General features: G+C 49.9%; 1 protein-coding gene and 1 long non-coding RNA gene across 4 annotated transcripts in view; one reads left to right on the plus strand and one right to left on the minus strand.

Moving 5' to 3' along the window:
• Positions 1-26,914, plus strand: part of Igdcc3 (immunoglobulin superfamily DCC subclass member 3) — a 41,151-nt gene that overhangs the window by 3,705 nt on the left and 10,532 nt on the right.
• LOC124976826 (uncharacterized) lies at positions 1,956-6,942 on the minus strand. Of its 3 annotated transcripts, none has more exons than XR_007107075.1 (5): positions 6,889-6,942; positions 6,678-6,783; positions 5,892-6,051; positions 5,296-5,442; positions 1,956-4,175 (listed from the first exon to the last, which is right to left on the minus strand). It is a non-coding gene; the product is annotated as an uncharacterized LOC124976826 (long non-coding RNA). The 3 variants fall into 3 exon arrangements; XR_007107073.1 differs by having other exon boundaries at positions 6,668-6,783; XR_007107074.1 differs by having other exon boundaries at positions 6,678-6,910.

Consider the following 26,914-nt stretch of genomic DNA (forward strand, 5'->3'; position numbering starts at 1 on the left):
TCCAAGAATGTGTTGTGTAAACCAAAATTAGTGATGCATCTTGGGGAGGCAGCAAGCTGAGGAGGCCCATGCAGGGGAACTGGTTGAGAAGCACTGCTCTTGACACAGGGCAAAGTTTTGGCAAGCAACAATTGTTCTCCTTTTCATACATCTATATGTTGGGGAGGTGGCAGTTCCTTAGGGAGGCTGTTTTGGCATTCACTGGTAGTAACTGTAGCTATGGCTTGGTGAGTACTTGCTGCATGCTGGGCCCCTAGTGAATCAACCTTGGTGAATTAACTCATTGAGTCATCACCAGGACCCTGGGGGATAGGCCACCATCATTCCCCTTTCACAGATGAGAAAACCGAACCTTAGCGCAGAAGAGCCAGGACTGCACTCTAGGCAGCCTGAACTCTATGCCTCCATTTACCTCCATGGCACTCTGCCTTTTCCCTGGCCCAGCGCCCACAAGTTTCTTCCCAGCTCTAAGGGCATTTGCGCAGTTGCTCTGAAGGGCTGGTGAGTGATGAATTGTTCAAGGCAGGAGCCCCCTCACTGGGCTTAAGATGCCCCTTTGTTCTAAGGAAGGCTGATCCGGGCCCCCATATGGAGCTCGCTGGGGGGCAGTCCTGGACTTCGAGACAGAATCACTTCTGGCTCAGCCACCCCTCATCACAGCTCTCCGGCAGTATAGGGGAGGGCGGCTGCAGCCTCAGAGCAGATGGCTGGGTGTGTGGAAGACACAGTGGACAGAGGGTGGGAACCCAGGGAAGACAGAGGGCGTGAGAAATGAGACTCCTCAGGGAGATGAGGAGTCCACATCCTCCAAGGCCTGTGTCAGTGCGGAGGGACAGAGGCCCTGCGGAACCTTTGCCTCACCAGCCTAGAGTCCTGGGAGATAAATCCCCAGGGATTTTGAGAGAGGGGAGAAAAGGCAGAGGAGAAGGGAGAAACTTTTCTTTCTTTTATTTTTCGTACTGGGGATTGAACCCAGGGCCTTGCGCGTGCTAGGCAAGTGCAGCCCGCAAATGTGTTTTTCTGTAAATGGTAATACCTTCAAGATGTTTGGTTTCCTTCAACACTAACAGTATAAAGAATTAGGTTGTGGGTGGGGTCAGCCTGGCTAATCCTTGGGGGTCCTAGAGACAGCTGAGAGACTTGCCCCTAAGCACTGGCAGTCAGACCTCTCCCTGACAAGGCTGTGGCCCCATTGGGAAATGCTTGGACGTCAAGCAATCAGGTGGCTGGATCCCTTTTCTCACTTCATGGGCTGGTGTCCCTAGAAAGCTTCAAAGCTGATTAGCTGCCTGGGTTTCCTCCTTGGGTAATCACCTCCTGCCCATTTGCCCGCTGGCACTGCAGATGTTGTGTGACATGGGAGGGTGGCTTTCTGAAAAGCTGTTAGGAACCTCCGCAGGCCCGTTTCTACTGCCTGCTCCATAGCAGCTGATGGGGAGGAGCATGCTCAGTACTGCTCACAAACATGCTGTCCTTCCCGGGAACTGGCACAGTGAGGCATGTGGGCATCTAGTTCTATGCAGGCAGGTCAGCTGGGACATCTGGGCCCTGGGCCAAAGGACCATGACTGAGAGTGGACCACTTTCCATCCCAGTGGGCTCAGATGCTGTCCCTGAAAGATGGCTTGACCAGGGTGGTCTACACTGCAGACTAATTCCTTAGGGTTTCAGCTTCAAGTTCTTCCCTTTTGGGATACAGTGGCTCAGGCTCCTGAAACTGTTCATGTTCCCAGGACTCCTGGGCTCTCTGCCTTGCAGTTCCATGTGCTTATAGTTTGAGACCTGAAATTGAGACTTGTTAACAATGAGACATGGACAAGTTCATGTTCCGTTGGCCCAGTCTCCTTGCCTGTAACAGTTGTGTATGATCATACCCTAGAGGAGGGTCATGAGAACCAGCATATCCCGCACATTGCCTGGCACCTGGGAGCCACTCAGTAGTCAGAGCCAGTATTTCTTTCTTTATTTAAAGGCAGTGTCATTGAGAGAAGTTTCAAATACAATTTTGCTGCCCGTGGAGGTTAATCTGCAGTGGAAGCAAACTGCTCAGGTCCGCTCCCAGCCCTGGCTTCTCCCTTGCAGGGACTCCTTTGGGGAGCACTCCATTGGGCGGTGAATTGTTGGGCTGGAGTGCTTCTTGTTCTCTTTCAGCCGCTCCTGGGAAGGCCTGGGGGTTCTCCCAGGTCTCAGAGTGTGGACTGAAGCTGGGAAGGCCTATGAGACCCTCTGCTGCTGGCCCAGTGAACACATACACCGACTCTCACTTGTTGAGGTCCACATGCCTGGAGGACTCCAAAGAGGCACGGGCCAGCCTCAAGGAGCAGGGATAATGGGGACCCATCCCAGCTCCGTTTCTGTCCTTAGGCAGAATTCCTCAGTCCCTGTCCCTTACTTCTTGGTCTCCAGGGAGCTGGAGTCAAGAGCCCTGTGATCCAGTTCAGTGTTTCCCAAACCCAGCTGATCCTGGGACTTGTCTAAAACAAGGCTCCATTCTGAGCCACGCCTCCATCCCTTTTTAAATTTTGAGACAGGGTCTTGCTAGTTGCCTAGACTGGCCTCAAACTTGTGATCCTCCTGCCTCCTGAATACCTGGGATTACAGGCATGTGCCACTGTACCCCCAGCTCACCCAGGGGTCTTGCTAAGACTTGATTTCAAATTTGCAGGTCTGGGCCAAGGCCAAGATTTCTGTGTCTAATGAGAATCCAGTGATGCCAATGCTGCTGGCCATAGGCCACACCTGAGTACCCAGGTGCTATAGGAGTGCCCGTTCCATTGGCATAATCTCTGATTTGGGGGCCTGTGGGCAACATAAAGAAGTTTATAGAACTAGGACTTTACTGCCAGACCCAAACAAGTGTGTTTAGCATGAGTTACTCAACCTTCTTCAGCCTCTGTGCTCTTGTCTGTCTATCAGGGCTGTGGGAGGATTAAATGAGGTGATGAAAACAAAGCATCTGACACAGGGCTTGGCATCTGGAAAGGCTCAGTAGTGTTAGTGGCAGGTATTGTCCACTAATTTAGGATGAGGTCTGGCCTGTCTCAGTCCTGACAGGATTCTCAATGAGCCAGCTAGAGTGAGTCCAACACAGTTTTGGTCCTAGGGATTCAAACTAGGGGGTGCTTTACCACTGAGATACATTCCCAGTTCTTTTATTTATTTATTAGTTTGAGACAGGAACTCAATAAGTTGCCCAGGCTAGCTTTGAACTTGGGATCCTCCTCCCTCAGCTTCCTGAGTCATTGGAATTACAGGCGTGCACCACTACACCCTTCCCCAACAGTGGTTTTGAATGCGAGTTAAGGCAGCAAAGAGACCTTGGCTTGGTGGACTTGGGGCTTGGCTCTACTACCCACTAGCTGTGGGACCTTGGGCAAGTCAATTAACCTTCATGAGCCTCAGTTTCCTCATCTTTATAATAGGGGGAAGTATCACTGTGAACAGTGGGGCATGCCTGTAATCCCAGCTACTCAGAGGCAGAAGGAGTGCAAGTTCAAGGCCGGCCTCAGCAATGTAGACCCTGTCTCAAAATAAAAAATCAAAAGGGCTGAAGGTGTAGCTCAGTGATAGAGCACCCCTGAGTTCCATCTCCAGTACTGAAAAAGGGGGCAGGGACTATAATTCTTACCAAGGAGGAGTGTTGTGAGGATTAGGTGAATAATGTTCATGAAGAACTTAGCACAGGGCCACAGGCAGTATTCCTCAACGATTATTAAGGAACCAATAATATTAACTCCTATTATTCTGAGAAATAACAGGTGAAAAGGGTAAGGTCCTTTGGTTGTGGGGTGATTACCAGGAAGCCCCTCGTAGGAGGCAGTGGGGTGTGGTGAGAGGGAGAAAGGCCAATTCCTGTTCTCTCCACCTCAGTGTTACCTGTCTCCTCGGGCCTCAGCTCCTACTTCTTCATTCTCAGCGAGTCTGAGGAAAGCCCTGTGAACCAGCTACTCTGGATCCCCTTTCCACTGGGGCAGGGCCTGGAGTCAGGAGACTGTAGGCGGGAGTGACTGGGAATGACGCCTTGATGGTGGGAGCTCAGTGATTTGGGGGTCTCTCTGCAGGGCAGTGGTCCATGCTGGGAGGTGGTTCCTGGTGCAGTGACTGGTAACCTTGGGCCTCTGTCTGGAGGCTGATAGCTGAGGTCTGGAGCGTGGAGCCCAGGTTTTCCTCTTCTCCCTGAAGGAGAAGGAAGACCAGCTGAGAGAGCCCAAGGAAGTCTCTCCCAACGGCCCCTCAAATATACATCTAACTTCTGCTAGGGCAGGCAGCACAGACCTTAGCCACAGTGTCCCTGGAGCCACGGGCCAGTGGCCACACCTAGGCAGCCTCTTGCGGGAGCATTCCTATACCACGCAGTGGCACAGAGGCAGGTGCATGCAGGTCTAATCCTTTTACCTGCCAGTCAGAGTGTCACCAACAGACCCCTTCTGACCCTCCTGAGAAGCTGTGAGGTGTGACGGGAAGGCCCTTTCTGGACCCCAGTATGGAATGGACAAGCTACTTTTTCTCATTGTCAGAGGGGGCGTAGACCAAGGCCATCTCTGTTCTAAGGGGTTAAGCCTTCCTTGTCATCCATACAGTCCTCAGGACAGGCCCACCATCGCTGGGCCTTTTCCAGTCTATTCTTGTCCCTCTTCCTCCCACACCCAAGCCTTCCCCAAAGACCATTTAACTCATAGTAATTCCTTATTCCCCTCCTAAGGCAGTGGAGCGTTTGCGGTCCATCAGTAGCATTCAGGCCAGCCCTGCCTGTCCGTGATGGCTGCGGGCATCGTTAAGCAACTGTTTTGTAGATGGATATTCCATCTGTCTCCTCAACTAGTTTAAACTCCTCAAGGGCTTCTCTTTCTTTTGTATTTCTCATGTCCCCTGCCTGTGGAGCTTGGTAAAAAGTAAATGAATATGTGGCCTTTCGGGGGCAAAGCTCTGTCTGTCTCTCTGTCCCTCTCTCTGCTTCTCTGTCACCACACCCCCCTCCCTCCTCGTAATTGATAGCAAAGCTCAAAGGAGCAGAAGCTGTGAACAGGGAGGATGGGCAGGGGAATACAATGCACAGGGGGCAGGATCATGGGGTGGCCACGGCTGCGTGTTCATCTCCAGAGGAATCGAGACTCTCTCTGCCTCGCCAGATGGGGTGTGAATCGAGCTGATTGCGTAGTACCCGCTCTGTGGCTAGGTCATGGCTCTCCTGCTTGGACCTCACTCTGCCTGGAGGAGGCCTGTATTGCCAGACGCTTTGGCCTGAACTGTGAAGGAGTTAGGCCCCCCACCCTCCACATGCAGGGTTGCCCCTCACCCCATAGCAGGACTTGAGTGTGGAAGTCCGGAGCTTCTGGTTCCCACACCTTGGCTCCACTGTCGCAGGCAGCCAGCTGGCCCCTTAAACACAATGTGCAAATCTTCTCTGTTCCTGTCCCGGCATTGTCAGCGGCCAGGCCCTGGGCTGGGAATGTGGGCCCGGTGAATAGAAGAGGCATTTGCAGCCTGCAAATGAAACAGGCCTCCAGCCCCCTTAACCCTCTGTCCCCTCCCCACCCCCAGGGAGAAAGGACTTTTTCACTCCTGGCCTTCTTGCATTGCCTTTCCCTCTCCTCTGCAGAGTCCCTGTTGGCTGGTGTGTGTGTATGTGTGTGTGTGTGTGTGTGAGAGAGAGAGAGAGAGAGAGAGAGAGAGAAAGACTTTTGCACAGTATCTTGAAGACTGTTCTTCAGTGGACTGGAACAGGACAGACGGGTACCCAGTATGGAAACCAAATCACTCTGACTGACTTTGTTCAAGCTGGACCAAGTGATTCCACCAAAAATGCCGGCCTGTGTCCCAGACAAGGTGTAGAGACCTGCGTGTGTGTGTGTGTGTGTGTGTGTGTGTGTGTGTGTGTGCGCGCGCGCGTACCTGAGCATACAGGCATGTGCCTGAAGATGTGCACGGGGCCAGGGTTGGAGTCCAGCTCTCGGCAAAGGGTTTTCCTGTGAGACTCCCTTTCTCCTTTAAGCAGTGGGGCCAGCTGGAGGGCTAGAGCAGAGCCAGTGCAGGGCAAGCAGCAGATCAGGTCCTGGAAGGGATGACAATTTCCTAGTCAGTTGAAGAGAGAGAGGAGGCACTAAGCACCAGGCCAGCGGGTGAAGGGCGGGCTTACATAATGGGCCTGAGAGCACCCCCCCCACCCCCCGGCCGCAACGTAGGTCCTCGTCTTCTTATTCATTAGGAGGGTGCCCCAAATCTGGCTGCCATCTCAGTGAGCCCACTGGCCTGTGCTGCGCGACCTCCAGAACCTCTCCTTCTTTTCTGAACTCCTCCCCTAAACCAGCGCTGCTTACCCTGTTCTAAGACATACCAACCCTTCATTACTGCTGCCCTTGGTTGTAGGGGGAGAGTAGGAGAGGGGGACCTCTGTGGACTTTCTGAGGAGGAGAGCCTGCACACCGGATGTTGGGAGCAGAGAAGGCAGAAGGCAGGGGCTGAAAAGGTGGAGGGGTGGGGCTGGCACATGGGGCTCCCTGGTTTAGGCAGGGAAGACAGTTTAATGCTGAGGCTCACAAACCAGTGTCTCCTACCCACATTTCTCCATCTCCTCTTTGGGTCTTGTTTCAGGGTTTGCTCCCCACTTACTGCCCCACCTCTGCCTTCCCTTTTGGTCAATAATGTCCCTCAGTCCCAGTTTCTCCTACCCTGTCCTACCCACAGTCTTCCTTTCTCCAGTCTCTCTTTCTTCCACTACTGGTCTGTCCTTCCTCCTGCCTTTCTCCATTGTCGGTCACATCTTCCCTTCAGGAGCCAAGGGCCTCTGCAGTAGAGCAAGAAGAGAGACCATGAGGATGAGGTTCAAAGAAGACCTCCAAAGAAGAGGTCCACAGTCTCCCCCACAGTCAGAGCCTCCCTAGAGGCAGACCTTCTCTGAGAGAAATGTGAGAACCCTGGACCCTGGCTGGGACCTGTCTCTGAGCCTAGCCTGGACACTGACACTGACCATGGGGGTGGGGGCCGCCTGGACTGCTCTCTGGAATGCTGGTGTTGGGTTGCAGGGAGATTCGAGCAGTGATAATGGGCAGGAACTGGACTTTCTGGTCTGGCTGCTGCCCCCAAGGCCACTGGAATGTGAGGGAGGGGGAACTGTTAAGAGGCCCTGGGGACTTCGGGTGGACAGATGAAGACCAGACCACCTAAATGAAGAGGAGGGGACAGACCACCATGAGAGAGAACCAAGTTCTAGCCCCTTCACGGAGTTGCAGCCTGCAGCAAAGAATCCTAAAATTCCCAGCCTACTTAGGGCCTCAGTGGTCTCCAGTGTGCAGGATCAGATCTGCAGGAAAAATTAGGAGCATGTCAGGTTCAACCTTCTCACTTCACGGACTTGAAAACTGAGGCCCGGAGGGCGTAACCTGCCCAAGGATAGGTCTGTCCACTGGCCTGGGCAGGAAAGGGAGTCCCCTCTGGTTTATGGAACCTCTGAATTCTGGCCTTCCCCAGTGCCTCATTGACCTCTGATTCAGAAATGGGGGGTGTCTCTTTTTATGTGCCCCCCCAGGCCAGGCTGACATACACATTTATATTTTCCTTTCTTTCTTTCTTTCTTTCTTTGACATCCTGGGAATTGAATCCCGGGGCACTCTACCACTAAGCCACATCCTCAACCCTTTTTAAATTTTTATTTTGAAACAGAGTCTCACTAAGCTGGCCAGGCTGGTCTTGATTTGTGATCCTCCTGCTTTAGCCTTTTTTTTTTTTTTTTTTTTTTTTTTTTTAATGAGGGTTTGAACCCTGGTACAACCTGCTTAACCACTGGGCCACATCCACATCCCAGGGGTGCTTAACCACTGAGCCACATCCCCAGCCCTTTTTTATATTTTATTTAGAGACAGTGTCTCACTGAGTTGCTTAGGGCCTCGCTAAATTGCCGAGGCTGCCTTTGAACTCGTGATCCTCCTGTCTCAGCCTCTCATGGCATTGGGATTACAGGTGTGCACCACTGAAACCAGCCCTGCCGTAGTTTCCTGAGTGGCTGGATTAGAGGTGAGCACTGCCACTCCTGGCTTGTTTGGGTTCTTCTGTTGTGCTGCCCTACCTGGGCTTCATGGTCGTCGCTGAGTGCGGGTTAGCCAATAAACCTCAGATGTGGACTCCTGGTAGCCATGGCAGATTGCAGAGGGCCTCCGGCTCTCCGAAGCACACTGAGTGCTGAGGACTGTCCATATGCTGGCACTTGGGTGACCCAGCCTATGGTAATGGATACAGTCATGTGGCTGCACTGTCCTAAGCCCTCTCTGTATTCATTTGCTTAATTCGCACAACAATTCCATTAATAGGTATTACTAGTCCTATTTTACAGATGAGTAAGGGGAAGTCCAAAATGATTAACGTGCCCACGGGGACCCCATTAAGTAGGGAGGTTGAAATTTAAACCCACGCCTGCCTGGCCCAATGTGCACTGGCCTGAGTGTCTTTGGGAGGAATGCAGATCCCTCAAGAATATCTGTATTATTCCTCAGAGCAGAGCCGGACACCCGGCAGGCAGGCAGGGGTGGGAGAGTGCCGGGAACAGAGAACAGCTTCAAACCCAGACCGAGGAGGGATCACTCCGGGCGCCTCCGCCCCCGACTCCAGCCACTGCTGGGATGCCCCTGTTAGGCCTGGATGCCCCTTGGAGAGAAGTCTTGCCCTACCTGTGAGGCAGGCAGAGCCGGCCAGCACAGGCTCCTGACAGTAAAGGAAGTTGGGAGGTTGCTGGGGCTAGTGGAGGTGGAGGTGGGAATCCTTCTTCCTGAGGAGGGAAGACAAATTCCCCTCCCCCCTGGGGTCCCCTAGCTCCCTTTCCCTTTCTTGTTTTCCTGCATAATGATGCTGATTGCTCCACATCTGTCATAATTACTCTTTGTTTGAAAATTCAGAACAAATCACAGGAGAGGTACAGGCATGGCTCGAGAAGCGCCTTCTCCCCAGGGGTCCTGGCAGGAGGGGGAGAGTGGGAGGGAGGGTGGTAGGGAAGAGCCATAATCAGCCTGGAGGAGCTGAGGCTGCTGATTGTCCTTGTCCTGTCCCTGGCCTAGGCCACAGACATAGCCCCCAGGGCAAGGTGACCAAGGGCTCATGGAGTTGCTTCCCTGGGCCATATCTCCTCTGCCTTCTGTGGAAGCTAAGAGATGATCTCCCTGCTCCCTCAACCACCACTAACTTGGGGAGGGGTCTGTGGTGGGTCCCCTGCAGGCTTGGCGCCATTGAACAATGGGTTGGGCAGCTGCCTGCTTGGAAACCCAAGTGGCCCAGCAAGGAGGGGGTTAGCTGTGCCCCAGCACAGGAAGGTTCCTTTACCAGAGAGGACCATGGGGCAGATATAGTGGAAGGGACCTGCAACAGAGGAGCCATCAGATCTCTGGGGTGAGAGCCAGAAATAGGGGACCTAGACTTCCAGGTAGCACCAAGCCAGACCCTACTGGGGATCCAGGAGGCAGCTCTGATGCCCACTTCTTCCTCACACTCGTTCCTCATCCCCAGCCTGAAGGCTTGTAGATTTTGGAGATTCATAATACCTGGGCCATGGGCCTAGGCTTCAGATCCTCTCTGCCATGACTCCATCCATGTCCCTCTCCCAACCTAGCCCCCTCCTACCTGAGTTTAGGAAGAGATCCTGTGTAGACAATTACCCCATGCTGGCAGAGTGTGTGTGGGTGGGGGTGAGTGAATGTGCGACTCTGTGTGTGTGTGTGTGTGTGTGTGTGTGTGTGTGTGTGTGTGTCCTTGCTTCCCAGGTCTCCAGGACCCAGTCCCTCACTGCCCTTCCTTCCCTAGGCTACCATAATCTCACCTGGTTAACTCAGGAACTTGACCCCCACCCAACCTGGGACCCTGGACTGGTCTGGGAAGAAGAAAAATGGAGGAGAATCAAGTCCTCAGATTTCCCACCCCCTTTTCCCAAGTAGCTTGGCATATAGGCCAGGGATTTCTGAAAGGGGGCAAGGGCTGACAAAATTTATGGGCAAACCTTGAAACTGGCCAGCTCAAGGATGGGGGAATGCAGAGAGGGTCTCAGGCTATAGGATGGCTGACTTGAGCACAGGGGTAGGAACTTGTCACCCTGACACTCCCTGACAGTGCCTGTGAGTGCTCCCAGCCCAGGGCTTATGGGAATGGAAAGAGGCAGCCGTCCTGGCTTTGCTGATTCACCTGGACCCTGCTCTCCTCTCTCTTCCAGCCTCCTGTCTAACCCACATCACTGTTGCAGAAACTGAGGCCCAGAGAGAGGGCTTTGTCCCAAGTCCTAGGTATACAGAACGGTGACAGAAAAGGTCCAACTGCTCTCTCCAGTGTATTGATTGGCCAAATGGGACTTGGGCTCTAATTTCAGAGCTAGAGCTGACTAGGACCTTAGAGAATTGAAACCCAGTGATAAACAATTCTGGATCTTTTTTTCTGCCATCTTTAAATCTGATGTCATTTTTCCTTCCCTTCCTTTTGGATTATTATTATTATTATGATTGCCTCTTACATTCCATATTATATGGAAGTCACCCTCTTTTTTAAACAATTCCTTTCACCTTCATTTGTTGCGGTCTCATAAAATTGTGTTCCAATCCTCTAATGCCCTAGAGAAGCCCCGTCTAATTCACTCTCACTTGCAGACTAGATTAGAATATTCTAGATTCTTTTTTATTGGGGATTGAACCCAGTGGCACTTAGTCACTGGGCCATATCCCCAGTCATCCCCCTTTTTATTTTGAGACAAGGTCTCACTAAGTTGCCTTCAGCCTTACTAAATTGCTGAGACTGGCTTTGAACTTGCAATCCTCCTGCTTCAGCCTCATGAGTCCTGGGATTATAGGTGGGCACCACCACTCTCAGCAGAGTATTCTAGGTTCTGTCACTTCAGATCACCAATAATGATATTCCATAGAATGAGCCTGGGACTGGGCCTGTTTGACATTCCTGCCCCCCTCCTCTATTTCCAACTTCACTTCTCGAATAATAATTTCCCATCAAACTAACAAAATCAAGATCATTACAAGCAAGCTTGTGCAATGTTGATGGGATTTGAGGCTTTCCTAAAATAGAGTGATATTGCTTTTATCACATAAATTCCAGAAGGACCCATTGGGCTATATGCCCAGCTTTGCTTTTAGATCAGAAGACAGGGTCCATTCTGGGACAGTGTAAGAAACATGTCCCTCCCACTGGTCTGTTAGCTCCTGGCTGGGAGGACATGCTCCTCTCTGCATCCTCAGGGCTTGGCTGAAGTTAGTGCCTAATGAGGATGAGAACAGAACCTGTTAGGTTATGACAGCGGGGACAGGGATACCTTTCTACTGCTGCAGGCACTCACCCACTAGACCTCAGCAGCCTGAAGGTGTGGGTGTTGCTCCCAAGAGCTTCTAGGAGTGACTTGCCTAGGCCACTTTTGGCCAGCATTTGATACTGTATGATCAGGAGCCCAGACCTACCTCTCTGGCTGCTCTTGGCTCAAAGGAGATGAAAGGGTCTCATCCATCTGTCTGCATTGATTCCTACCCTGAGCCCCCTATCCTAGCCTCTGCTGGTCTTAAAAGACACCCTCGTGTTCCTATTCTATTCTCTTCCTTTAAACATCCTTCTTCTAAGGTCCAGCCACTAGCCACCTGGGAGAGGAGAGAAATTGGCCTAAGTCTTTGGTGCCACTACTGAGTGCCAAGTAGAAAGGGCTTGGTCGGATGGGTTCAGATCTCAGTCTGCCACCCCAGGAGAGGTACTTGGTCATCTCAGGGTGGGTTACCCTCCCAGGGTTACCCTCCCAGGAAAACTGGAGAAATTTTCAGGATGCCAGAGCAATGGCTTCATCCCCAAAAAAGCCAGATTTCACACCGAAAAGCATCCCGCTTCCCTCCAGTTTCTTGTGCCTCCACTTTGGAAGCACTATCCCCACATGTCCATGCCTGCCTTCCTGCTATCTGCAAAAGTCATAACCATAATGAGAACAAAGCATCCCGGGAGTGTGTGCTGCTACGGAAGTGGACAGGGGAGGAGAGAACACACTGTCATTATTATACTCACTATCTCCCTATCAGAATACTCACCCACAGAGCAGTTTTTAGAAAGTTTCTCATGGGCTTAAGTTTGGGCAATGAAGAGGTAGCTGTGAGGAGAAACAGGCTTCAGTTAAAAGTATTGAGTTCCTAATTTGGACCTGGAGGCTCTTCTTGCTTTTTGAATAGTGGTCCCATCTTCCAACATAGAATGTATCTGAGGATTAGACACTCTGGCACCTTTGCTGAAATCTGCTCAGACCACAAAGGCACACATATAGTGATATACAGTGACAATTATATTTGTAGTTTCTGTTCAAATCATTTTAGTTTTAACATTTAGAACAGTCTTTGGTCTGCTACTAACTACCTGTTGTTTCCTTGAATAAATCCTTTTTCCCTCTAGAAAAAGGGGATGCTAAGCATCATTCCATGGAATCCCTGGGTCTGTGGAGGGGACTCCATGTCAAAGGTGGGCAAAGAGGGAGGTCAGATTGGTGGGGTTCCTGCTACCATCCCACCCACAGCAGCTCTGCTCTCATCTCTTTGTTCTGGAGTTCTCTAAACCAGGCACAGGCAGACCAGCTGCAAGTAGCTCAGCAACAATCGTGATGGCAGGTTGGGCTTAAGGTCCTAGAACCTTAGGCAGAAGAAATATGGCTCTAAGACAAAGATTTAGTTAGGAGAACCATAGAGAAAAACATTATGATCACATCTCGGGTTGTAACTAGGGGTAGATTAAACCTGGATTCAGGATTGGATCAAGAAAACAATGAGCTATAATTATTATTATTTTTAAATATTTTTATTAGTTGTTGATGGATTTTATTTTATTTATTTATTTGTATGTGGTGATGAGAATTGAACCAAATGCCTCATACATACTAGGCAAGTGCTCTACCACAGAACCACAAGCCCAGCCCTTTTAATTTTTTTCAGTACCAGGAATTGAACCCAGGGGCACTACCACTGAGTTACATGCCAGCCTTTTTAATTTATATTCTTATTTATTTATTAATATAAATTTATTTATTTGTATTGAGGATTGAAACCAGGGGCACTTTACCACCAAACTAGATCCCCAGTTCTTTTTATTTTTTGATACAGGGTCTGCACTAAGTTGCTGAGACTGGCCTCCAACTTGTAATCCTCTTTTCTCAGTCTTCTGAGCCCCTGTGCCTAGCTTATACTTAGAACACTTTTCACGTATCATTGTTACAACTAGCACTTGGTAATTTTAAACACGGCTGGTCAGAGAATGGAGGAATTTGTTAGTGCTCATTCAGTCCTTCAGTGAGTGTCGTGCCATTCTTTAATTTTATTCTCAAAGAAGTGGGTAGGTAAATGGATACTCATGTTTAAGGATTTGGTTATGGGCTATCTACAAAGGACTTACAATCTAGTTGTGGTGATGTGGACCCTAGCAAATATAGCAACCTCAGAAAGAGCTCTATGAAATGTGCCAAATAAATGTCACTAAGGGCTACTGGTTTAACCCAACAGATTTCTGTTGATCTGGGCCACAGAACAGACTTTTTTATCATTTGATAAACCTGTTAGAACTGTGGAACATACATAGTCTAAAGCCCATCAGAAGGGATTAGGAAGAACATGTTTCCAGAAAAGGATCTGCAGAAGTGAGGGATGTTAAAGCAGGTGAGTTCTCAAATTAATAAACCTCAAAGAGCTTCTGTCCTCTTCCTATCTGCCTCTGCACTCTACTTTCAGGGACAGAACAGAAAGACACTTCCAGATCTGGAAGGAAGTAACCTCCCTGACCCCCTCCCCAGATGCCACCTTTCTTGGTGGAGATGTAGCCTGATACAGCACAGGGAACCTCTTGAATGCGCACAGTGCCATGCTCAGCCTGTCCATCTGCATCAGTTCTGGCTGATTTCATAGCTGAGCCACCTCCTGTCCTCGTAGGAGAGAAGCAAATGCGTCAGGCTTATCTGGTTTCTGATGAGGAAATCTGTTTTCACCTGGTTGTGGCTGGAACTCCAATCGTAGCTACCAACCCATCACTCTCCTTGGGGCCCATCTTGGATCAAGGCTGCTACCTCAGTGCTTGGAGCATTAAATCCAAATTCTGAGGTCTGGCTTTGCAGACCTCCCCTTTCTATTTCCCTCTTCCTCCGTCCAGGCTCAGTTCCTGCTCCCTTCTTTACTGAGTCTTTTCTTCTCTCCTCTCATGTCTGCCAGTCATTCTCAGAACTTCTCCAGTGCTTTCACTTGGTGGCATACACAGCTGAGCACCAAGGTGTATAAGCTTCCCACTGATTGTCCAATTGTTTCATGTGTTCCCAACGAAATCTAATTAGGCTCTTGAATGCAGGCCCTGCCTGTTTTTCGGCGTGAAGGACGGATTGAGCGACCAGAGCAGGTGCCCCTAAGAATCTGCAGGTGGAAAATGCTCAGTGAGGAGCCCAGTGGTCTGAGTGGGAGCGGAGCCCGTGGACAGCTTGCGTCCACCTGTCTCCCCTCGGGGAGCCGGGATCTGCTTCCTCAGTTTCCCCGGCCGCGCCGACTCCGCCGGGGGCCAGGCCCAGCTGGGGAATTTGAACCACTGGGGGAGGGGGTGGCGGGAAATGGTGCCTCGCTCGCCCCAGCGACATCAAACCCTCGTTTGGCGTGCGAGGACAATGGCTGTCTTATTTTCTCCATTCGCCGTGCACAATGCCGGATTCTCTCATTCACCCGCGGTGGTGCGAGCGAGGTAATTAGCCAGCGCCATTCAGCGCGGACACTATTGCTATGCGGGGGGGCGAGGACGCCCGCGTCGGCGGGGATTAGCCGCGGGGCGGGGTGTGCAGCTGCGGCCACTTCAAAGGGGCCCGGCGGGCCCGGCCGGCTGTGGGAACCGGCCGTGCCTCCCGCGGGAGCGGCCCGTCGCCCCTGCCCTTGGCCGCTGGGAAGGGGCCCGGCCTTCGCCCAGCGCCCTGCCGCCGCCGGCCGCGCTCTCGGCCCGGGGAGGCCCGCAACGCTGGGGCCCGGAACTGCGGCGCTGGTGTCGCTCCCCATCACTCTCCCACTTTCATCAGGACCTCAAGTGCTTTTCTCTTTTGAGTCCCGGAGTCAAAGGGCAAAGCGGGGAAGGAGGGAGAGCAGCGAGGGGGATGGGAGCTTGACACAAAGCGCTGACCTCTGAGGAGTGGAGCAGATGGTCCCACTTACTCCTGCCGCCGAGCGAGCGCGCGGCTCTCAGGGCCCCAGGCTCGGGCCCTGACCCCGCCCGCCACCCGAATGCCTGGACTGGGGCCCCTCGGGGGCTGCGCCCGCGGGCTCCGCAGCCGCCCCCTACCCGCCCCGCGCCCCGCCTCAGGTGCTGGAGTCGGACTGCGGACCAGCCAGCCTCCAGCAAGAGTTGCGGGGCTGGGCTGAGAATCTGCCCTCCTCGGAATTCTCAAGAACCTCCTAGACCAGGATTCTGGGTCCACGCAACCGAATCATCTCCCTGCGCTTTAACAGAAACAGATTCCTGCGCACCACCCAGAACAGCGAATCCGAGTCTCTGGCAGTGGGGTCCAGAAATCTGCATCGTTAGGCAGCACCGTAGATTATGCCAATCCGCAGCCAAGTTTGAGGACCGGGACCAAGTCCAACTCCTTTTCCATTGAAGAAACTGGGACTGAGGTAGAAGAAGTAACTTGCTGTAGGATAGCCTTGGAATTGTGCAGGAGTGAGGACTTGGGTGGAAGAAGACTATGGGTAATGACTGACCAAGAGTCAGTATTCAGTCAACTGTTTATGAGGACTTGTTCTTAGTGCTGGAGGTAAAAAGGTAAATTAGTCTACTCTGCCCCTAAGAGACTCATAGTCCACAGGTGACTGGGCAGATAGATATGTGAACAGTTGACACTAATATAGTCTGATAAGGGCTAGGAGAGAGCTGTCCACAACAGAGTTAGGAATTTTTTTTAAAATTTATTTTAGGGTCTGGGGATATAGCTCAGTGAGTACAGTGCTTGCCTTGCAAGCATAAGGCCCTGCGTTCAATCCCCAGCACCGCAAAAAAAAAAAAAAAAAAAAAAAAGAAAAAAAATTGTAAATGAACACAATACCTTTATTTATTTTTATGTGGTGCTGAAGCTCGAACCCAGTGCCTCACACTGCTAGGTAAGTGCTCTACCACTGAGCCACAACCCCAGCTCAGGAATTAATTCTTCCATTGGGAGATGTGGAAGATGGAGGTGTTTGTAGAGAAAGGGGCAAAAAGAGTTCCAGACAGAGAGGACAGCAGAAGCAAAGGAATATAAGGTTGAACACCTGTGATATGTCCAGGAAAGGCAAATTTATCTCAAACTATCAGTCACATGACTACAGAATTAGCATTTGAGGCTAGAAAGATGAAATGCCCTAATAACGAAGGCCTTGAATGCTATCCTGCAACTCACTGACTCCGAGCAAGGGAGAGTCAATATCATACTGAATATTCAGGAAATCTGTTACAGAAACAGTTGGGAGTGATAAGACCTCAAAGCAATGGGGTGGAAAGGGCAGGTGGAAAAGGATTTGGGCAAGAGGTGACCATTTGAGAGAGAGAGAAGGATGGGGCAGTGATGTGCTGTTAATAAGACACAGCAAAATAATACACTTTAGTGGGTGTGTGGGTTCCTTTGAAATCATGGGAGAACTTTTGAAACCCCCTACAGATGTTTCATGGGGCTTCAAGAGACTTCCAAACACTGCAGCTCAGCAGTGGAATTCCCCAGATAAGTCTATTTCTAAGAGTTGCCAATCCCATGCCAGCCAAGGAACTCCATGATCCTTGCATGGACGGGGCCCGCCCTCTTCCCACAAACAGACAAGGCTTATTATGGAGAGTTGGGGTGGAGGGACTGTAGGCCTCTGTCTGTTGAAGTTTGGTGTTGAGCCACCAGAAGCCGTGGAACAACAGTGTTTCATGAGACAGGTGCAAGACTGATCAGAGTTGGAGAGGAGGAGAATAGGACAGTGTCCTTTTCTGGATGAAGAAGGGTCACTTTCCCCAGTGATTTTTTTGGCCTTTTTTGGTACTGGGGATTGAACCCAGGAGCACTTTACTGTTGAGCTTTTCATTTTATTTTTTTGTTTTGAGACACGGTCTCACTAAGTTGCCGAGGCTAGCCTCAAATTTGTGATCCTCGTACCTCAGCCTCTTGAGTTGCTGGCATTACAGGCATGTGCCATATCTAGAATCTTAATGTTGGTATGGAACTTAGAGATTATCTTGTCCATCCTGCCCCACTTCATTTTACAGATGAGAAAACCAAGGTTGGAATTGAAAAGTCACATAGCCTGTGACAAAGCCAGGCAGGATCTCAGCTTGCCTCTCCATTACCTAACCCTTGTGCTATTAATCCCTACAAATCCTAATATATGGCTCTGGAAATTTGGGGGAAGTATCTGTTTTTGTTGAGTTGTCCTCCTGGTCATGTGAAAGCAATTTACTTAATAGCTCCAGCCTGGGCCCCCTAACCAGACGCCCTTCCGGGAGGCAAGGGAGATCCGGTGTCCTGACCAGAACAGCGGAAGTTAAGGATATTGTGGGACTGGGCAGGTTTACATAAGGAAGATTGGTGACCCTGATGCTTACAGAGACGTGCAGTCTGTGGAGAGGGCTCTGCTGGGCCTGGACATTTTCAAATCCAAGACAGACTCCCAAGCCCTGGCTGTGCACCGTTGTCTGGCACTTGGAAACAGCACCTTGAAGGTTCCAGCTAGATCCCATTGATCTAACTCCCCCATTTTACAGAGGAGGAAACCAAGGCCCAGAAACAGACTTTGACTGTAGGAGGATTACACATCCAGTTGTTAAAAGACTGGATCAATCTCTCGGCCACCTCTTTACCCTACAGAAGCCACTGGCCTTTCTCAAAGCCTTACCTCCCCCCTCCCCAAACCAGGAAAAGAAATAACTTCTCTTTTTTGTGCACACAACGGGCTCACCCAGGAAGTGGCCCTGCAGCTCGGATTTCCTGGAGGCAGGAATACATTCATATAATCTGATAATATAGCTCTCTAGGAGAGAGCTATCTGCAACACGGAGTTAGGAATTAATTCTGCTTCCATTGGGAGGTGTCAAAGATGGTGGTGCTTATAGAGAAAGGGGCAGAAGAGTGCCAGGCAGAGAGGACAGCAGAAGCAAAGGAATATAAGGTGGAACACCTGTGATATGTCCAGAGAAGACTACCCTGCCACAAGCATCCTGACTCCTTACCTGTGTCAACAGAACTTAGGAAACACGTGGGAACACTGAACTTCCGTGGGGCAATACCACCACCTTATTGTGGTGCTCATCTGTGTTAGTTACACTCTATAAAGTCACTGAATCCTGGGGCAATTGAAGTGAAGGCTGCTGTGTAATGGGTGTCACTGAATATGAGTGGAAATGGGCACTGCAAGGCTCTCAGCTGTTGGCTGCCTGTGTGTTTTCCTGTGCAGGTGTCTGTGGGCATCGCCTGTCAGGGAGCTGTGAGGCAGGGAAGGAGCACTAGATTTTGAAGTCAGACCACTCTAAGTTCAAATGTCTGCCTTAATGCCATTGACTGCCTGTGTGACCTTGGGCAAGTTACCGAAGCTCACTGAGTCCTGGAAGAGCTAGGAATCCCTACCTTTCAGGGTTATAGCAATGCACGTAAGTTTTTTGACTACCTGACTTTCCAGGGCTGTTTTCCAGAGCCATGTTACTGTGACCATACCTAAAATCTTGGTACTTTTACCCTTCCAGTGGTTTTTAGGAACTAAGGTGGGAGCCATCTAAGGACAGAGCTGGGGAACTAAGGGAATTTGTTCCTGGTGTCTCAGAACATCCTATCTGACACATTTGCATCCCTTATCTGCTGAATGACTATAGAGTGAACTCAGTGGCTCTACTGTGAAAATAGGACAGGTGACTGTATTTCCCAAACCAAAACCCAGGACACAGCTTCTGACTCATCACCTGATCTGTGGGATGAAAACAGGGCAAAATATTTGAAATTAGGACTGCTTTTGAACTCCTAGCAGTGGGCTTAGTGGAGTGGTCACGTGAACTAGAAGGCGCTCCTTTCCCTTTCCCCTTCCTCCTTCCCCAAACTCTAGGGAGGCCGGCTCTCCACACCCATGCCATGTGGCATATCTGCCCTCCTCAGGCAGGCATAGGACCTGGGCCCTGCAGCACACTTCACACCCTCCGCTGAAGGCTGAAGGGTGGAGAAGAGAAGCCCAGGGCTTCTGGAGGAAGAACTGGAGTCTCCAGATTACTGGATGGAGTGGTTAAAAGTGGGGCTTTGAGAGGTCTTCTCGGCAGCTTGTGAAAGATGGGGGTGTGGGGGGGGGCGCTGCTGAGAGGCCCGGATTTCCTCCCCTGGAGCCACTCCTTTGACCCACTATGGAATCAAAGTTCCTTCTAGGCTCACTGGGTCCTGCAAAAGCCAACAGCTGGATGCAGGAACTTTCCCAAGCTGAATCCAGCCCCACTCCATCCTCTACCTCTCCCCCATCCAGGCCCCCATGTGTCAGAGGTGGCTTCGGAGAGGAGAGAGATGTAGATTTATGGCTGCTGACTTGAAAGACAAAGTTGTCTTTTGTGTTAGAATTGGGGTGGGAGTGGGGGGAGTGGTGAGCTGGTGGTGGAGCAGGAAGGAGGGGCTGGGGTTCAGGGGCCCAAGGCAGGGGATGAGGGGCTTGAGGAGGCTGAGGAGGCAGACAAAGGGATGCGGAGGCTTCCCAGAGCAGGGTCACCTTGCAAAGGCTGAGAAGGATCAGTCACCCCCAGCAAGCCCAGGAGGCAGATTCCTCTGAGGCTATCGTACCCACCCCTATTCCAGCATCCAAAATCAACATAGCCTTCCCTTCCTCTGAACATACTCTGGATTCAAAACCTTAATTCAGCTAGGCATGGTGGCACATGCCTGTAATCCCAGCAGCTCAGGAGACTGAGGCAGGAGGATTGCAAGTTCAAAGTCAGCCTCAGCAGTTTAGTGAGGCCCTAAGCAACTTAACAAGATCCTGTCTCTAAATAAAATGCAAAAAAAGGGCTGGGGATGTGGCTCTAGTGGTTAAGTGCCCTGGGTTCAATCCAGTACCAAAAAACAAACAGTTCAATTCTGACTCTCCTTGGGAAGCCCAGGGAAATAAATTCAAATCTTCTAAGCTTGTGCTTTCCACTGCCCCAAATGACCAGAACCAGTCATCTCTAACAGAGCCAAAGTCAAGGGGGCCTGGACGATTGGAAATGGGAGGGTGTGAGAAGGGCGAGCCTGAGCCAGAGAACCCTAATGACAAGACCAGTACCTGCCCAGAGGACCACCAGCAAGCCATCGGCCTCCTCAGGACTCAGGGTCGTCTGCCATCACCTTCCGCCTCCTCACAGACTGTTCAGGATGGGACATTTACAAGTGCTTTAAGGAGTTTCAAGAGCATGTGAGGCAAGCCTTGGCTGGCTTCCTTGCCCTCCAGGGGCCATGCTGGCCAAACTGCCCACCGGTGGTTCTGTCTGGTGGGTCTGGTGGGTCAGGGTTGAGGCCAGAGTAGCCATCGGGTGCCCGAGTTCAGCAGGTGTTTTAACTACACCTTGGAGAGCCACATCCAACCCCTGGAATGAGCCTGGCCAATAAAGGCATGAGTTTATGGGCTTCATAAACATTTTACTAGAGAAATCAAGGCCTCAATTACCCAGTGGCCTCTTCCAACTGACAGCTCATCTACTGGGGCCTCTCTGAAACCCCCAGGCTGAAGTAAGATAGAATTGGCAGAGTCCTGGTTCATACCCGGGTAGCCCCCCACCCCAGCTGACCCCCTCACTGTTCAGGCTTTGCAAATTCTGCCTTTACTCACATCTCCAGAGGACTTGAGACTCCCTGCCAACTACTTCAGCTTGTCTCCTGCAAGAAAAAGTGACTGACTCCCTTGGAGAAGTCAGCCCCCTGCCCTGTTCTTCCAAAACCTCTCAGGTCTCTGTTAACTCTGTATTTTACCATTTTCCCTCCAAGATAGATAGCGAATATTTCCTGTTTGTCAAGGACTGTGCTAAGCAAAAATACCTCAAAAAATACCTCATTGAATCCCTGTGTGCAGCAGCTCTAGCAATGGGAGCTATTAAGTGAGAAAGTAGAGGTTTTGAGAGGTTATTTTAATTGCCCAAGTTTACACAGCTCATAATGGTGTGTTAAGATTTGAACTCCGGGACTGGGGCTGTAGATCAGTGACAGAGTGCTTTACCTAGCACGTGTGAGGCACTGCACACACGTGATCCTCAGCACAACATAAAAATAAATGAAGACATTCTCTCCATCTACAACTACAAAAAAAAAATTATTTGAACTCTGGCCGGGCATGGTGGTGCATGCCAGTAATCCCAATGCAGAGTAGGCTGAGGCAGGAGGATTGAGTTCACAGCCAGCCTTAGCAATTTATCAGGGCCATAAGCAACTCAGTGAGACCCTGTCTCTAAATTAAAAAAAAAAAAAGGGGGGGGGTGCTGGGGATGTGGCACAGTAAACACCCCTGAGTTCAATCCCTGATACCAAAAAAAAAAAGATTTGAACTTAGTTTGGTATGAAGCCAGGGCCTTTGCTGTTACCTGTACGTCTGCAAAAGCTTCTGGTAAGCATTTCCCTATTGGAGCAGACATCTTCCTGTGTGAGACCTCTGCTCTGTGTGGTGACAGCCCTAGCATAGCATAAAGTGCGGGTCTTGTCCTGGGTCTCTGCATCTGCCTGGCAACTGGAGAGGAAGCAGGGAGGGGCAGAGCAGGGGTACTGATGAAGCTGGAAAGGAGCGTCCTCTGATGGGGCAGCCAGGGAGAAAGAGCAGAAGAAAAGGCAGCTGGGGCTTTGAGACCTTACCTTGGGTCTGGAAATTCAAAATATTATTTTAGCTTGTCATCAATATTTTTAAAAATTATTTACTGTTTTTAATTTAAAATTATTAATATTTTCCAGTGTTTTTACTGTGGTACAATACACATTACATAAAATTTACCATCATAGCCAGGCATGGTAGTGTGCACCTATAATCTCAGCCACTCAGGAGACTGAGGCCAGTGGATTGCAAGTTTGAGGCCAGCCCAGGCAACTTAGTGAGACCCTGCCTTAAAATAAAAAGGGACATAGCCAGGCATAGTGGCGCATACCTGTAATCGCAGCAGTTCAGGAGGCTGAGGCAGGAGGATTGCAAGTTCAAAGCCAACCTCAGCAATTCAGTGAGGCCCTAAGCAACTGACACCCTGTCTCTAAATAAAATACAAAAAGGCCTGTGGATGTGGGTCAGCGGTTAAGTACCCCTGGGTTCAATCCCCCATATCACAAAAAAAAAAAAAAGAAAGAAAGAAAGAAAAAGAAAAGAAATCATAATCATTTTTTTAAAAAATGGAGTCTTGCTAAGTTGCCCAGGCTAGCCTCAAACACAATCATGTCTCAGTCTCTTGAGTAGCTGGGAATACAGGTGTGTGCTGCCTCACCCAGTTTTATAACCATTTTTAAGTGTTCATTTCGGTGGCATTAAGTATATTCACATGGTTGTGCAACCATCACATCTCCAGAACTTTTCAAAGTGAAACTCTTGTTTCCTGTTAAGCAACAATAATAGATGATAATATTTCCCATTAAATAATGCTTATAATTCCTGTCCCCTCCCCAGTCCCTGCAGTCATTATTTTACTTTCTGTCTCTATGAATTTGACTACACTAGATATTTCATATAAGTAGAATTTGTCTTTTTCATTTTTTGTGATACTAAGGATTGAACTGGGGGGTGACTCTACCACTGAACTAAATCCCCAACCTTTTCTATTTATTTTGAGGCAGGGTCTCTCACTAAGTTGCCCAGGCTGGCCTAGAATTTGTGATCCTGCCTCAGCCTCCTGAGTTGCTGGGATTATGGCTGAACACTGTGCTCAACTTAGAATTTGTCTTTTTATGACTGACTTATTTCAGCATTATTTCAGCATTGTGTCTTCCTCAAGTTTCATCCATATTGTAACATGTGTCTGAATTTCCTCCTTTTTAAGACTGAATAATAATCTATTTTATGTACAGACCTCATTTTGCTCCTCCCCTCATCTGTCAATGGACATGGTTGCTCTATCTTTTAGCTGCTGTGAAAAATGCTGCTATGAACTTTATCAAATATCTCTGAGTCCCTGCTTAAAATTATTTTGGATATATGCCCAGAAGTATGGCTGGGCCATATGATAATTCTATTAATTACTTATTTGCTTTTGGTGGTGGCTGTTGAACCGGGGGCCCTGTGCATGCTAAGCATACTCTGTCCCTGAGCTGCATCTCAGCCCTGGGGTTTAATATGTTGAGAAACTGCCATGCTGTCCTCCATAGAAGCTGTATCAGTTTACATTCCCACTGACAGTGCAGAAGGGTTCCAGTGTTTCCATATCCTCCTCAGTTTTTCCGCTTATTTTCTGTTTTGTTTTGTTTTGTTTTGAGATGGAATCGTCCCATGTTGCCCAGGCTGACCTTGAACTCCTGAGCTGCTAAGACTATAGGTGTGTGTTGCAGAACCCAGTTTATTTTCTGGTTATTGGTTGTTTTTTTTTTTTTTTTTTTTTTTTTTTTTTGTAGTTGTAGATGGACAGCATGCTTAGTTTCATTTTATTTTTGTATGTGGTGCTGAGGATCAAACCCAGTGCCTCACATGCTAGGTGAGTGCTCTGCCACTGAGCCACAACCTCAGCCCTTTATTTTAAAATTTTATTTATTTTTTTGGTGCCAGGGATTGAACCCAGGGGCACTTCACCACTGAGCCACATCCCCAGCCCTTTTTATTTTTGAGATAGGGTCTTACTAAGTTGCTTAGGGCTTCTCTAAATTGCTGAGGTTGGTTTTGAACTTGCAGTCCTCCTGCCTCAGCCTCTGGAGCCGCTGGGATTACAGGCATTTGCCACCAAGCCTGGCTCTACATTCTTTTTCTTATTTTTGTCCTGGGGGTTGAACCCAGGTTTTTTTTTTTTTTTTTTTTTTTTTGTATGTTGAGACAGGGTCTTGCTGAGTTGCTTAGGACCTTGCTAAATTGCTGAGGCTGGCTTTGAACTCACAATCCTCCTGCCTCAGCCTCCCAAACTGCTGGGATTACAGGTGTGGGCTACCACACTGGGCTCCTACATTCTTTTTTTTTTTTTTTAAATATTTCTTTAGTTGTCAATGGACCTTTATTTTACTTATTTATATGTGGTGGTGAGGGTCAAACCCAGTGCCTCACACATGCTAGGAGAGCGCTCTATCACTGAGCCACAACCCCCAACCCCTTATATTCTTCATAGTATCCATTCTAATGAGTTTTAGGTGGTGTCTCATTATAGATTTTGTTTTACATTTCTCTAAATATTAGCGTCTCTTTTCTTCTTCTTTTTTATTTTTATTTTTTTCAGTGCTGGGGATCGAACCCAGGGCCTTGTGCTTGCAAGGCAAGCACTCTACCAACTGAACTATCTCCCCAGCCCTTAGCGTCTCTTTTTTGTGTGTCTTCAAACTCTAGTGTGTATTCTATTTGAACTGGCCACATATCAAGTACTTCATCGCTGGCTACTAGATATACAGCCCTCCAGATATGAGGTTCCGAATCCTCAGATTCAATGGACTGAGGTTGTAACTCAGTGGTAGAGCTCTTGCCTAGCATGTATAAGGCCTTAGGTTCAATTCCCGGCACTGAAAAAAAAAAATTTTTTTTTGCATCTGGCTAAGCGGTAAACATCTATAATCCCAGCCACCTGGGAGGCCAAGGGAGGAGGAGCACAAGTTTGAGGCCAGTCTGGACTACTCAGCAACATTCTGTCTCAAAAAAAAAAAAAAAAAAAGGCAGGGGTTAAGGATGGAGCTCAGTGATAGTGCTTGCCTGCCATGTACAAGGCTCTAGGTTGAAGCCTTAGCAATGCCAAAAAAAAAAAAAACCGCATCTGTACTGAACATGTGTGGACTTTTTTCCTTGGTATTATTCCCTTAACAATACAGTATAATAACTATTTTTGTAGCACTGATATTGCATTAGGTACTACAAGTAATCTAGAGATGACTTAAAGTGTCTGGAGGGTAGTGTAGGATACGTGTAGGTTTTATGCAAATCCTGCACCATTTTATGTAAGAGGCTTGGCATCCCACCTGCAGAGGGCTCTGGAACCAGTCCTCCATGAATCCCAAAGGACAATTTATTGGAAAATGTGGTTCTAGAGGGAATAGTTGGGGACCATGGGTAGAGGTGTATGGAATCCAGACACATGTCTGGTACAAGCAAAAAGGTGACAACTGTTAGGAGCTGCCTGAGCAGGAGCTGGGTGTTCAGGAGGCTGCAGGTCTTGCTGCTTGGCAGGGTGGGTATCAGGAGGAGACTGGCCTCCGTGGCCCTCAGAGGAATCTGGAGCACAGTCAGCCCCCTGGAATGGCTGTGTGAGGAGGCAGGCAGCGCCACTTCCCCTTGGCTAGCTTCGGCAAAGGCTATGTTTGAATGCTCCATCAAACCTGCCTGCAGATCTTGCTATCCTCATACACCGGATAGGAGTCTGGCTGTAGCCAAAGGGTGGGAGGCCTGAGCTTCCTTCCCAGCACTCCCCTTCACCCTTCGCTGCCTGCCTGCGTCCCCCTGGAGCCTGTCTAATCAGATCCAGGCCTGACCTTGTCAGAGGTCCTGGACCAGGAGGAAAGTGCCCCCTCCCTTCTCTGAGTGGCCCTGGATCAGGCTCTCATGAGACCTCTCCCCTCGGGGTGATTTATAGGGGTGTCTAGGAACCGTTTCCTGCCTGTTTCTGCTCGTTCCCAACCCACCGGATTACTGTGCTCATGCTCTGCCCTCTGTCTCTCCCACAGCCTGGCTATACCCAGGGCCAGGGCTAGGAGATTCCCTTCCAGATTGCTTAGGGACAAAGGTGCTTTCTTCTTCCTTTTCCCTATGGTTTCTCCAGCCCCCATACCCAGTAGGGCTCCCAGCTGCTGCCCATTACTCTCTTCACCCAGTTTGAAGTGAGAGACTCAACTGAAGTGAGTGCCAGCAAGTGCCAGCAGGGGCATAAAACACCCACAGCCAAAGTCACGCAGCACAGCCTCATGTCCATACCACTGATGTCACCAACTGTGAAAGTCACTTCCACACTGTCATTTACCACAGGGTGGCCTCTAGGATGATTTTTTCTGGATGCTTGGGGGTCCAACTCTCAGTCCACTCTCCCATGTCTGTCCAGGGTCTCCTCTGAGAGAGACCATGAGGCCTCAGTTCTGCTAGAGCAAGAACAGATATGTGAACTGAACATGCTGCATCCTGAGACTGGAGCAGGCCTGAGAGGCCATGGGATCCTTTCTCCCCCGGCTTTGCAAAGAAAAAGTGCTGTTGCTTGTGAACGAGAAGTGAGTGGAAGATTCCAAGCCTCCAGCTAAGCTGAGTAGGCATGCCCAGAGCATGTGGCTGCAGACATGGCCCATTCGTGAAGAAGGGTGGAGGCAGAGCTGGAAGGGCCCTGAATGGCTCCGCATCTACCTCTTTGTTCATGCTGCATTGCCCCCCTCCATCTCCCAGCAAGCACTGGGGCACCTAAGGGATATGCAGGGCTAACCAGAGGGAGAGTAAGGGTGTGGAGGGGGAAGGAAAAAGGAGGTGTGGATGACAAGGACACCTGTGAGGCCAGCTGGACTTCTAGGGCTGGGGTTGAGGAACCATCCCTAGCCTCATTACCTAGTCTGCTCTGCTGTTTCCTGCCCTTGGAGAGAGAGAAACCTGCTGGAAAGTGAGAACTAAGGTACATCCCAGCCAAGGGCCCAGGACTCAGTTTTCCCTTTGTAGAATGAAGGGATTTGCTTCGGAGTCATTTTCAGGGACTTTTAGAGGCAAAACTACACTTCAAATTAAGTGTTAGGCAGAACTGCCACCCAGTAAAGCTGAGGGACGTACAGCAAGGAGCCACTTTGATGGATGGGGAGTGTGGGCAGGGGAGTGTTGGGCTGTGTCCCAGGAGTCCCAGGGGACCCT

The sequence above is a fragment of the Sciurus carolinensis genome, chromosome 2 (assembly GCF_902686445.1).
Source record: "Sciurus carolinensis chromosome 2, mSciCar1.2, whole genome shotgun sequence".
Classification (NCBI taxonomy): Eukaryota; Metazoa; Chordata; class Mammalia; order Rodentia; family Sciuridae; genus Sciurus; species Sciurus carolinensis.